This window comes from Nansenia antarctica, assembly GCF_963989245.1.
Source record: "Nansenia antarctica genome assembly, chromosome: 1".
In the NCBI taxonomy this organism is placed as follows: Eukaryota; Metazoa; Chordata; class Actinopteri; order Argentiniformes; family Microstomatidae; genus Nansenia; species Nansenia antarctica.
In genome coordinates this window covers 61,930,521-61,942,352 of record NC_137674.1, presented here as the reverse complement: position 1 = coordinate 61,942,352, position 11,832 = coordinate 61,930,521, and the positions used below count along the sequence as shown (strand labels likewise).

Below are 11,832 nucleotides of genomic sequence, written 5' to 3'. Positions count from 1 at the left end.
ATTGGTAGACTAAAGCCCAATTTATACTTCTGCATAAAATCTACGCCGTAGGCCCGGAGCTTACGCCGTAGGCTCACGCGCACCTCTCCGAAAATGTAACTACGCGGCACACCTACGCAGACCGTAAGAACTGTGATTGGTCCGCTTGGTAGCACATGATTCCGACATGATTCCGACTCTCTCGTAGGCCTAAATGCGGAAGCCATGACAGAAATGTCATTTACTTTTTCTGTAATTACTTATTAATAAAGATTTGAAAAATTATGATAACCATCTTATTATCTTAGTTTAATGTCATTTCAATGCATTATAGACATTTTCTTAACAACAAGCATAACAAAAAAATCGCTATTATGCCGCTATGAGTACACCGACCAACGCGACGCAGACCGACCAACGCAGAACTATAAATTGGGAGAGTCCTTGCATAGGCTACGGCGTAGGCTACGGCGTAGTCGCACGTAAATTCGACGCAGAAGTATAAATTGGGCTTAACCTTGCTGAGACCAGGTTCAGAAAGCTTAGGGAAATCCTTTGCAGAAAGCAGCTACAAAGGGGTGGAAACCTGTTTGAAATGAGTGATGCCTCGCAACATGTCAAACCAAACAAATATCTTGACCTTGCTTGAGAGGAGCTCCACAGGTTTTCTTCCATTTACTTTGATGTTGCAAGCTAGCATAGGCAACTCTGCAAAACAGTCCTACACGGTCGTAAAAGACATCGCTCACAACAAGCAACCATTCTACAGGCATGTGGGGGGAGGGTTCTTGGAATGTTACATTCAATTAAATTGCGAGCACATTCTCCCATCGCCGTTCCGTCCAGTTCAATCCAAACAAGATTGGCTAATCCTAATTCTCCAGATCGCCAAAGGAGGTGCGAGAACATTTAGGGCTGCCGGAGACTAGGCCTAGACCTTCCCGATGTGCTAACCAACACAGTGTGTTGTTCCATTTGTGGATATTGCATCAGGTCACAAAATAACGACTCACACGAATCACATCACTCGCCATATTTGGCAAACTGATGTCATAATTGGTCCAACATTTGAGGGTAGAAACTAGGCCACACAGAACTGTGTTACCCAACGCCCTGAGAAGACCCAGCAGCCTGAATTTGATCAATAAAAGAAAAGAAAGAGCAGGAAATGGTCCATTTTCTCTCTCTCTCTCTCTCTGCAGAATTCTAGCCAGCTGAACCTGACCTGAATGCGTGGGATAGGTTTAGTTGAGAGTTCCCTCTCCCTCACCCAGGTAACCTAACTATTTCAGTCTACTCCGCAGCACTGCTCTAAACGTGAAAAAAAGATTTATAAACAAAAGCTTGCCAAAGAAACACACTGAGAAGGGAAACATTAATTTCCTGTCTGTCTCTACACACTGTTTGTGTGTGTGTGTGTGTGTGTGTGTGTGTGTGTGTGTGTGTGTGTGTGTCTCTCTGTGCCCCTCTCTCTCTGTCTTAAAAAAAGCCACACATTTAGCCATCAGTTTTCTCCTCTGGTCTAACTTCTAAAGAATAACCAGATCAAATGCTTGACGGAAAATGAAATCGCTTCTGCTGTCCAACTAATCATATTCAGAGGTCAGTTTCTAAACTTAGTCTGGAACCTCTACAGTATCAGACACAGTAATCATGAACTTATGATGATTCCATGAATCAGCAAGGCAGACTTGGTATCTTGCTATCGATTGCTTCTGTCTGGGGACCTGAGACCTGACCAGTAGATTCATCAAAGAGCAGGAGGTCAGGAAGGGGGGGGGGGGGGGTATTCAGATGACAGAACATGTGCATAGAGTGAATTCCCCTGGCTGAATTCCCCTGAAACCATGTACATTCCCATAATACTAGAGAACTGGAAGTAGCGTACAATGACAACATGTTGGGGATTTAAAAGAAATCCTTTAATCTGAGTCATCAAATGTAAAAGCCATGAATACGAGGTAACAACCTGAGGCTAGGCCTTATAATAGCATATCTAGGCAAGGCCTTACTACTTCCAAAACAGCCTGCTTACCTGGCTCAGGGTCTGATTTGAAAGATCAGGCATGACTCCAATCCGTAATCTCTCGTCTTTGGACAACCACCACATAAAATTGTGGTAGTGTTTTTTATATATATATGTGGACTGTACCAAATACTTTCGAAGTCAGTCAAATTCCAGCCATTCTATGATTGTCAAAAAGCCAAACAACTCCCGAGCCAAACAACACCCAACATTAGGGTAGAATGTTGTGGGTTTACCTTAGCTTGGTAATTACAGAACAATAACCAAAAGCCGTGGTCAATCTTGACTGCATGTAGGGACTCAAGCAACATCTGGCCTTGGTTTACATGCCTACAGTACAACATCAGAGGGGAATGTTACCTGTGACCAATCAATGAACGCTCACTGCAACCTGTCACAGCAAAGCAAGTGTCACTGACTTTGATTTCGTGCCATAACACCTAGACCTAAGAAAACAAAGAACAGTCTCACCCCCATAGAAACAGGTCAAGATCACAGATCTCTAGTCTCTCAATGCCCACTCCAAACTGATGGTTGATGAATATCAGTCCACTCCTGAATAGATCACTGACATAACATCACAGACAAACGGTAAAAAAAGAATTAATAATAATTCATAATACCGTATATATTTTCCTTTTTTTCATATTACAAAAGTTGAAGTGATAAGGAACATACTCAATACAGTAACAAACAACAGTTTTAGGATCACAAAATACTTATAATTTGTAAATTGGACTCACTGTATCGCGTCCCATCCTGCTTCAGGCTAAGACTGCACTTATAGCACCTTATTCCAAAGCGCTTTACAATGGCCTCTCATTCACCCATTCACACCCACATTCACACACTAATGGCGGCAAGCTCCTTGGGAGCATTTTTGGGGTTCAGTGTCTTGCCCAAGGACACAGACACGTGGCCAGACGGGGATCAAACCGCCGAACCGCCGACCTTGCGATTATTAGACGCCAGCTCTACTTCCTGAGCCACAGCCGCCACAGGCTACTGGGTTAGTGATACATGGCTTGTAAACAAACTTTTTTGTTTTTGGACGTGTTCAAAAAACTGAAAAATGACCTTGGGGGACTTTCACCAGACCCTGTCACAAATAAAACTAAATCTTATTTCTTCTAGCATTACGACTGCCAATGGGCCCCTGGTGCGAGCATAGATAACCTTTTTCTTGCTATGACTGGTGGATAGATGATTAATTTACTTCAAAGTCAAATGTTGTTGTAAGTCGCTTTGGATGAAGGCGTCTGCTAAATGCCCAAAATGTAAATGTAACCAACAAACTAGGGCTGCAACTAACTTATTTTGATAATCGATTAATCTGCCGATTATTTTTCCGATTAATCAATTAATCGGATACAAATGAAAAAAACAGATTTCTTTTGCAAATTTTATTTCATGTTTTCTAAATCAGCCAGGCCTATACATATACAGTACATGTGCAAAATGAATAAGTATTAATAAAAAATAATAAATAATATAAATAAAAAAGGCTTTGCTACATCAAATAGGTTTAACAACAGGCCATGGACTATGGCGGTAGATTGTTTCAATAAAGTAATTGAACTCTAGCTCAATACATGCATTGTTTTAGGTAATAACTTTGCTTAATGTAAAGGTCAGTAACCCAAAGTGCAATATAGGCTACAGACAAGACACTAATGTTTTTATAAAACAGATATGCTCCAAAACAATGCAATGTGTCCTCTCACTCCATACAATAGGCTAGGCGACAGTCAGTGCCTCACTCTAACTCACGGGTAGTTTGGTAGGCTACCACTAGCTAGCCTTTAGCTTATCACCTCTGCTCTACCACTGACGTTAGCCAGCTAGCTAAATACACTTGTCATGCAATATTGAATTCATGAATGCGAGCAAACACTCACTGGCTATCGCATTACATTACAGTCATTTAGCTGACGCTTCGCCAGAACTCACAAGTGCATCTCCTTACTAATACAAGTGACTATGAGCATACTCCGGTGCTGAAGGCATAGAATGCGAATAGCAAGCTAAAAATACAATAGGTCATTAAGAGGGAGAATCTATTAGATAAACGAGAATGTAGCCGCCGCGCCGGCTCCGCAAGACAGCGTGGCGTGCGTCAACAGGAAGTAGGTTTGTTATGGAATAAGACCCGACGAATCGATAATGGAATTCGTCGCCAACGAATTTCATTATCGATTTTTATCGATTTCATCGATTCGTTGTTGCAGCCCTACAACAAACCTTTCCCTACACAGAGAGACCATAATAAAAGGGCTACTCAACTACAACTACCTTCAACATCACAACAATGAGTGTCCCAAATATGCATATTTTAAGACCTCAGTGTTTTGACTAGCGAGAAAAACAGGCCTAAAATTGGGTTAGGAGAGCTGTTCCTCCCTCAGGCTGGGAGCAAATGTGACGGACCGGGAGCTGAGCTGAGCCTCGGCTGTGCTTCAGGGAGGCTGGCTGAGTTTTGCCCTTATATGGGCACAGGCAGGGGGGGTGAGGGGGAGGTGGTGTTGTTGGGCTGGGTGGAGGGGAACCTGCCCACCACCACAATGGCTGCCTTGCTTCCTCTCTATGCCATATCGCCCTCTCTCCCGCCTTGGTAGGGCTGGGGCACTAAGCTCAGCTGCTGGGACTGTGAACCCTGAGCCAACTGGGGTTGGCCTGCCTTTACACTGGACTCATACAAATGTCCTGGCGGCCCCCACAACACATCTGGCTTCTACAGTGAGAAGACAGACACACACACACAGAGACACACAGAGAGACACACAGAGATACACACACACACACACACACACACACACGCACACACACACATACACACACACACACACACACACACACACACACACACACACACACACACACACACACACACACAGGTTAGTAGGGTCATGGCAGCGAGGCATCAAAGGAGCATTTTCAATTTGGGATCCTTGGCTTTTTTTGTTTACCAAACCAGAGATTGTAAATTAAAGCACACACACACACACACACACACACACACACACACACACACACACACACACACACACACAGTGGCGAGCTGAATGGGGGGAGGGAGGGGAGAGGTAAACACAAGACAGCTTCAGTCAGGGCACAGGGAGAGAAAGGCATGGTATTCAGGAAGGAGTGCCCTCTACTACCAGTTATTACCGCGTGGGACTCCAGGCGTAGAATTCCTCCTACGTCTCCCCTCCACGCTCCTGAATAGCACTTCTGTTCTGTGATTTCTGCATGTCAAAAGCACTGAGATACAAAGGAGCCATGTCTCTCTCTCTCTCTTTCTGTGTGTGTGTGTGTGTGTGTGTGTGTGTGTGTGTGTCACAGAGTGTGAGAGTATAGGCCTCTCTTCTCTGGAGTGGAGAAGACCAAGCTAAGCTTAGCCAACCAGGCCCAACAACATGTGAGTAAAGAAATGCAACGTTAACATTAGTTTTTTGGTATGAGAGTGGTCTGGGGGATCTAAGCTGTGGATACTGCCTGCTTAATGCTCAACCCTAATGCCTTAAAGCCATGGTCATTTAATAATACTAGGGCCATTTATCACAAGCAGACACTTTTATCCAACGTTATTTAAAAAATAAAAAATAAAACAATCGAGGAGCTGTCTGAATGAAACATGGCCTAAACAAGAGCCATAGTGGAGGCTGACGGAGGTTACAATGAGCCAGTCCTCCTATTTCTACCATATTTCCCATCCAGTTCAATCAAGTTCACGCCAGATCTGCTAATATATATATATATATATGATCTCGGCCTTAAACCAACTGTCCTTCTTGCCCTCTGATGATCCCCAGACAACCGGTAAGTGAGGAGTGGTGTTCGTTCGAGGTTTCAAACCTGCCATCTTGACAGACCTCCAGATCTGGCTTTCAAACATATCTGGCCCCACTTCATTACTTCCTGCTTAACATCGCCCTAAATTCCTCACCTTTGCACTGCAGCTGGCAGGCCAGGGCCAGGTTCTAAGTGCTAGTTACTGCAAGCGTCACTGGAACTACTTGGAAATATGGTCAGCTGCTGATCAGATTACATAAAAAAAGGGAGATTACATGAAAATCACAACTCATGAAATCAGCAAAAGAGAGAGAGTGTCAAATAACAAAACCTTTAAAAAAAGCGTTGTTATGACAATATTGGTTCTAAATGGAGAGATAGGGCCGAGGAGTTTGAGGAACACTTAACCCTGCTGTTGAAGAGGCACACACTCTCAATCCGATTATCTAAACACTCTTGACCTTGCCTTTGTATTTTTTGGGGCTTCTTGGTTATTACACCACGCCACACTGCTCACAAAAGCGTGTCCTGCACTTTTATGTCTGATGTTCCCAGTGCTTTCACAGACTGTTACCATGGACAAAAACACCATAAATCTCCTGTATTTCCAGCAGCTGCTGAAATCAATGAGCATGCTGCGGAGCTGAGAACAGCCAGGCCGCTAGGGGCCAAGGTTACAGTCAAGCTCATATGCCAGCTGGAGAACAAGAAAAAACAGGCATTATCATTAGCTAGGCTAACTCTGCAAGTCTACTGACTGAACTAGGGCAATACCAATGATTGACCACCCCGCCTCAAGAAATACTAGGGCACTAGACTGACAACTGAATGCATGACAGGTGGAATGATGGGGGGGGGGGCAGACGAATCTTTTGAAATAAGGAACAACCGAATATTTTGTGTTTCCCAAAACTCTCCAAATCAATCGATATGGGTGAGTGCCTGTTCAGTACACGATGCCTCACTCATCTCCAAATTCAACAACCAAGGCTACTGATCCAATGGGCCCAGGGCCGTGGCTTGATTTGAAATAGGCAACTATTGTGGGTTTTCTTTCTAATTTCACATGGCCAAGGCATAGGCCTATATATCCCTTCCACGACTACAGCGACTGTGACATGTTTCTCTAGAGTACGGGGCATTCAGCATTGTCTGTCTGTCTGTCTGTCTGTCTGTCTCCTATCGACAGGAAATGAATGAGAGAAAAGTGAAACGCGAGGAGGAAGAGAGTAGGTCTGAGAGAGAAGTTCAAACACTTGTTCTCAGCCAGGTTGGTTGGGCGAAACAGGAACAGGAAGTCTAAACTGCCAGATGATTTGCATAGCGTTTCAGAGCACAGCAGTGGCCAGGCCAGCCATACACAAATAACTCATTTCCTGAGAAAGAAAAAGAAAAACGAAGTGGAACAAAGCAAAAAAGGATCCTGGAATGCCAACATGGAACACAAACAAAATATCTGAAAAATGACTGACGTATAGCCTAATAGTAGGTCGACTTCAGGGCTAAAGGCACTACTATTAGACCAACCTTATTTAGAAAACCACAGTACAAATAAAGGCATTATCATCACAGGCCTCAGCCTATCCTCAACTTATTTCACATTAGCCAATAGTGAGACCGAAGACGGTAGCCACTCGCGGCTAGTTTAGCATACTAATAAAGCAATTTGCTCTCCGCTCATCCAGATAACCCAAGCTGCTCATTGCTGAGCTCTGAGGATCAGGTCGCTGCTGACTGAAGCCCCTCCAGATGGTCGTTTGGCTGATTCAGCAACGCAACACTATGGTAAACTCAGTGATAGGTTAAGCTGTAAGGGCCATCTGAGGACAGACTGACGCGGTGTAAACTTCTTAACTAAACTTCAGTGAAGCATTCAAGGAATTTACACAGCTCTGTTTAATAACATTACCGGAGAGCTAGTCTAACATAAGACGAGAGAGGGAACTTATAAAACAAACACACCATGTCAGGTACAACCATGTCAATAGGTGAAACACCTGTCACAAGGGCAAAACAAGGCTTCATCTCATGTGAAAGCTCAGAGCAATTACTTAGTCAGCTAATACCAAATCACATATTAGTCTGACTGTACAGTTATGGAGGAAATCCTGTGGGATATTAGGCCTACAAAAAAAGCTTAGGAGTTGGACCAAAATCACTTCCACAAGCAGGCGTAAATGTATTCTCTGTTGCAGGAAAGCCCTACAACATCCAAACATAAGCTATACAGTAGAAGATAATGGGCCGGTTTCACAGACAAGGCTTAAGCCTAATCCTAGACTAAAAAACATTTTCAATGGAGATTTTACATTGAAAGTGTTTAGTCCAGGACTAGGCTTAAGCCTTGTCTCTGAAACCGGCCCATAGAGTATCCTGCTCTATGCATTGCCTGATACTAAACAATATATTGAGATTGTGTTTGCTGCTGCTGATGAAAGTTGCACTGCGACTGCACTAAAAACCACATTAAAAGCAAACCTCAGGTTGGTTCTGAGCAATTCTGAGAGTAGTGAGCCAGGCGAGCGCATCCTGTTTCTCTCTCACAGATGTGCAAAAATGAGCCGAAAAAAAAAATACCTCTATGGATTAACCACGATTTCACACTCACTCGTCCTCTGCCAGTTGGGGCACACAATACCATACACTGCCAAGGGCCATTTGTTTAGTTCAATGTCTCTTCCACTGTTCTGTTCTTTCGTACAGGCTAGCCAATTGCTCGACATAAATCAGCAGGATATCTACCTATGTCTTACAAAGTCCTAATGAAAACCTATCATAATTGATTAGTCACCGACCGTACTAGACCTATGTACAGCTCCACAAACTGAAGAAAAGGTATGGCAGCCAGTTATAGACTAGGCCAACATTGAGCAAGTTACTAGGCTACTTACCATTCTAACCACAGTGACTGTTTAGGTGATAACTCTCGTTTTGGGCAAAAACAATAGGCATAGGCCTGTTAAGTGGTCACATGTGGTGTACCAACAGATTAAACACCTTAATATGGGCATCTTCTTTCATAGTCTCCTGACCTAACACGTTGTCAACCACTATCATAGTATGTCTGTATTAGGCTGAAAGAGATCAACGCTCTTGAAAAACACTGCCCATGAAGATGGAGAGAGGTTGCAATTCAACCAACCATCCCAGGTGCAGTGCCCCGTTTTCACAGAATCCAACTGCCTCCCACAACAGAGACAGCACTGAAGAAATGCTGCAATAAGATCCCCTTTCCACACACACACAGACACACACAGACACACACACACACACACACACACACACACACACACAGGACTGTGTTGAGAAGTGCAGCTGTCGCTGTATGTCTGACAACAGGGCAGCATTTCACAATGGATCAGGAACAACAATAAATCATGGAATCTTGTAGCCAACTAGTGGCAATGGGATAGCTGATTGTGTGTCCAACCTAACAAACAAAAAAAATCTTTCAGTGGTCCAGTAGCCTAATGCTTCCACTTCTACTGAAATGTGGGTCCCTCTCCTCTACTTTGCTGGCTTGCTCTCATCTCTCCATGAGTGTCTGTGCGTGCTGGATCTGATGGGCTTCTCTGCTCTGAAGTCGTCCAATGTCTTTCCCAGGGGGGAAACGGAGTCATTCATTGGCAGAATATGTCAGGAGAGGAACAGCTGTTGCGGTCTGATATTGGCAACAGCAAACCTTAGCCCAGAAAAATATGAGACTTTCTTGTCGGGTTGGCAGGTTTAATACCAGACCATGATGAGAAATAAAGCAACCCTTTTTATTCTGCTCCCCAGGCAGCCACCTGAATGTCTGTCTGCATGTGTGTCCTGCGGGCTTGGTGACGTTTGCAAAGAAGAGATTACATATTATGATTGCAAGACAAATAACAGAAAACGAACTTATAGGTAGCATCATTTTCCTATGTAATAATGTTTTATCAGGTGTCGGTTTTTTTTTTTAGAACCAGCCAGCTAGCATTCACTAGCAAATTAGCTTGGCAGCTAGCATAGTCTCCAGTGTCAAGCCTACTAAGTATGTCAGAAAACCAACATTGCCGAGAAGAACTCTCTATTTGGAAGTTTCTATCAAGTCCATATACGAATCTTATAAACAATTTAGACACATCGAAATGAGAGGTATTGATTTAAACAAATGGAAATGGCTAAAGCTTGACATTTGGGCAGACACGAGTGCTCTCGTAGCTTAGTTGCACACTTCCTGCGGCTTCTTAGCAGAATGAACAAGCTTGACACATTGGGCTGATTTTGTGTAGTTCATCTCGGCTACCAGTTCACTAGTATACTGTACATGTTCATTAGCCTTAAAACCGTTACAAAAGTGTTCATATTAATTGTACATACCGGTATTTTCCTTCACACTGTATTTTGAATGGGAGATCCAACGTCTCTGCACCCCGATAGCGCCACTTCCAACCCGTCCTTCAGCGGTACAACAACAACGCTCTTCTCCTGTGTACCCCTCCCTTCAACGCCATCAAAAAAATCACTATAATCTCGTGTCAAAGTCCCGCCCATGCAACATTATAATTGGTTAACATGCGAAATGGACCAATAAAACACGGATTCTGTCCAATGGTTAGGTTACTTATCTTATCTGGGCGTGTCTCTCGCTCCTGACTTTGGCCCATAATGAAAAATAGTGGTCACACTGAATTTACATGATAGAGAATTTGACTATTTTGGGCGAGGTATGTTTTTTCCCCCTAGTTTTGAACCGCTCGATAATAACTTATCTAGCCTACGTTGTTAGAAATATATGGCTTTTGGATTTAACCAGAGTTTCAGACTGTTGCTGCTGTCCTTGTCTGATGACAACTGTGACTCAAAATAGCAAGTTGTTGATACAGGTGTTTTCATCAATCTGTATTCAATCAACCTTAGTTGCATTATCTTAGCCCTAACCCTAACCCCAGCCCTAACCCTAATTTACCCTAACCTTAACCCAAACCATAGGCCTCTAGCCTTAACCCTAACAATTACCCTTTCCCTAACCTAATCTTAACCCTAGCCCACACCCTGACCCTAGCCTTAACCCTACCCTTCTCCTTGCATCCCTATCTCAGGTGTCAGATGTAGCTTACATGTGAATCTGGCGCCATATAAACGTTTATTTATAGCCTACTGCACCACAGCCATCCACTCAAAAGTATTTAGATACCTCATGCAAATTGGAATCCACCTCAGTGAAGCAAGTCCTTTGGATAATGTCAGGTCCATCAACACAGCATTATAAAGATTGATTGATGCGCTTGAAGGAACATACTCACTGTAGGCAGAGATAGGCAGTATTTCTGTTACATATATCTGGCCTGATCCCCCAAAAAATCTGCTCGGGTGCCTGTCTTGCAAATGTGTTTTTCTGTATATTTAAATTTAAAAATACCAACTTTCATACATTGGTATTCAGGGAACTTTGTATTTTGTACCATGATACCTATTGATGTATCTTTGCCCATCTCTGACTGTAGGTATAGCATGGTCCTAGTGTTGCAAAGCAACCGTGTCTGTCCTAGATAGACTTGACCATTGGCATGAACAGCTTTTAATGTCAAGGCCATACACTTAACATAGCCTGTCAAAGCCGATTAACACATTGTAAAACATTAGGAGATATGTTGGAGCTTTGAAGCTGATACCATTAGAGTAGATGTTCTAGTGTCAGGATGATGATGGTGCTCCATGTAATAGAGAGAGGTATCAGGGGAGCATACCGTATCAAGGATTTAATAGTACACAACCATGGGTAGTCTATAGAGACTAAACTCGAAAAGTAATGTATCTTGGTTCCACTAAGAGAAATGTAGTTCTAACCGTTTTTCAGGTAAAATCTGCATGAATTTGAAGTTGTGCAAGTGTATTACAAGTGACACCTTGTGGTCAATAAAGGTAACATCAACTGTAACTAACTTAGGGCTCTGTTTTAGCAAATACTGGTTTATAGAATGTATTCACTGTTCAAAATAAGTATCAGAATTGTCATACTATTTTATTGACTGTTTGAACTGAAATTGATCAACTGTCTTACTGTT

The 11,832-nt window shown here is 43.1% G+C and overlaps 1 protein-coding gene across 1 annotated transcript in view; it reads right to left on the bottom strand.

Annotated features, from left to right (window-relative positions):
- Positions 1 to 10,187, bottom strand: part of fam49a (family with sequence similarity 49 member A) — a 29,477-nt gene extending 19,290 nt beyond the window's left edge. Inside the window, exon 1 of the mRNA XM_080549907.1 lies at positions 10,145 to 10,187. The gene's annotated coding sequence lies outside the window, so the exon portion shown is untranslated. The remainder of the gene's footprint in view (positions 1 to 10,144) is intronic.
- Positions 10,188 to 11,832: the final 1,645 nt, after the last annotated feature.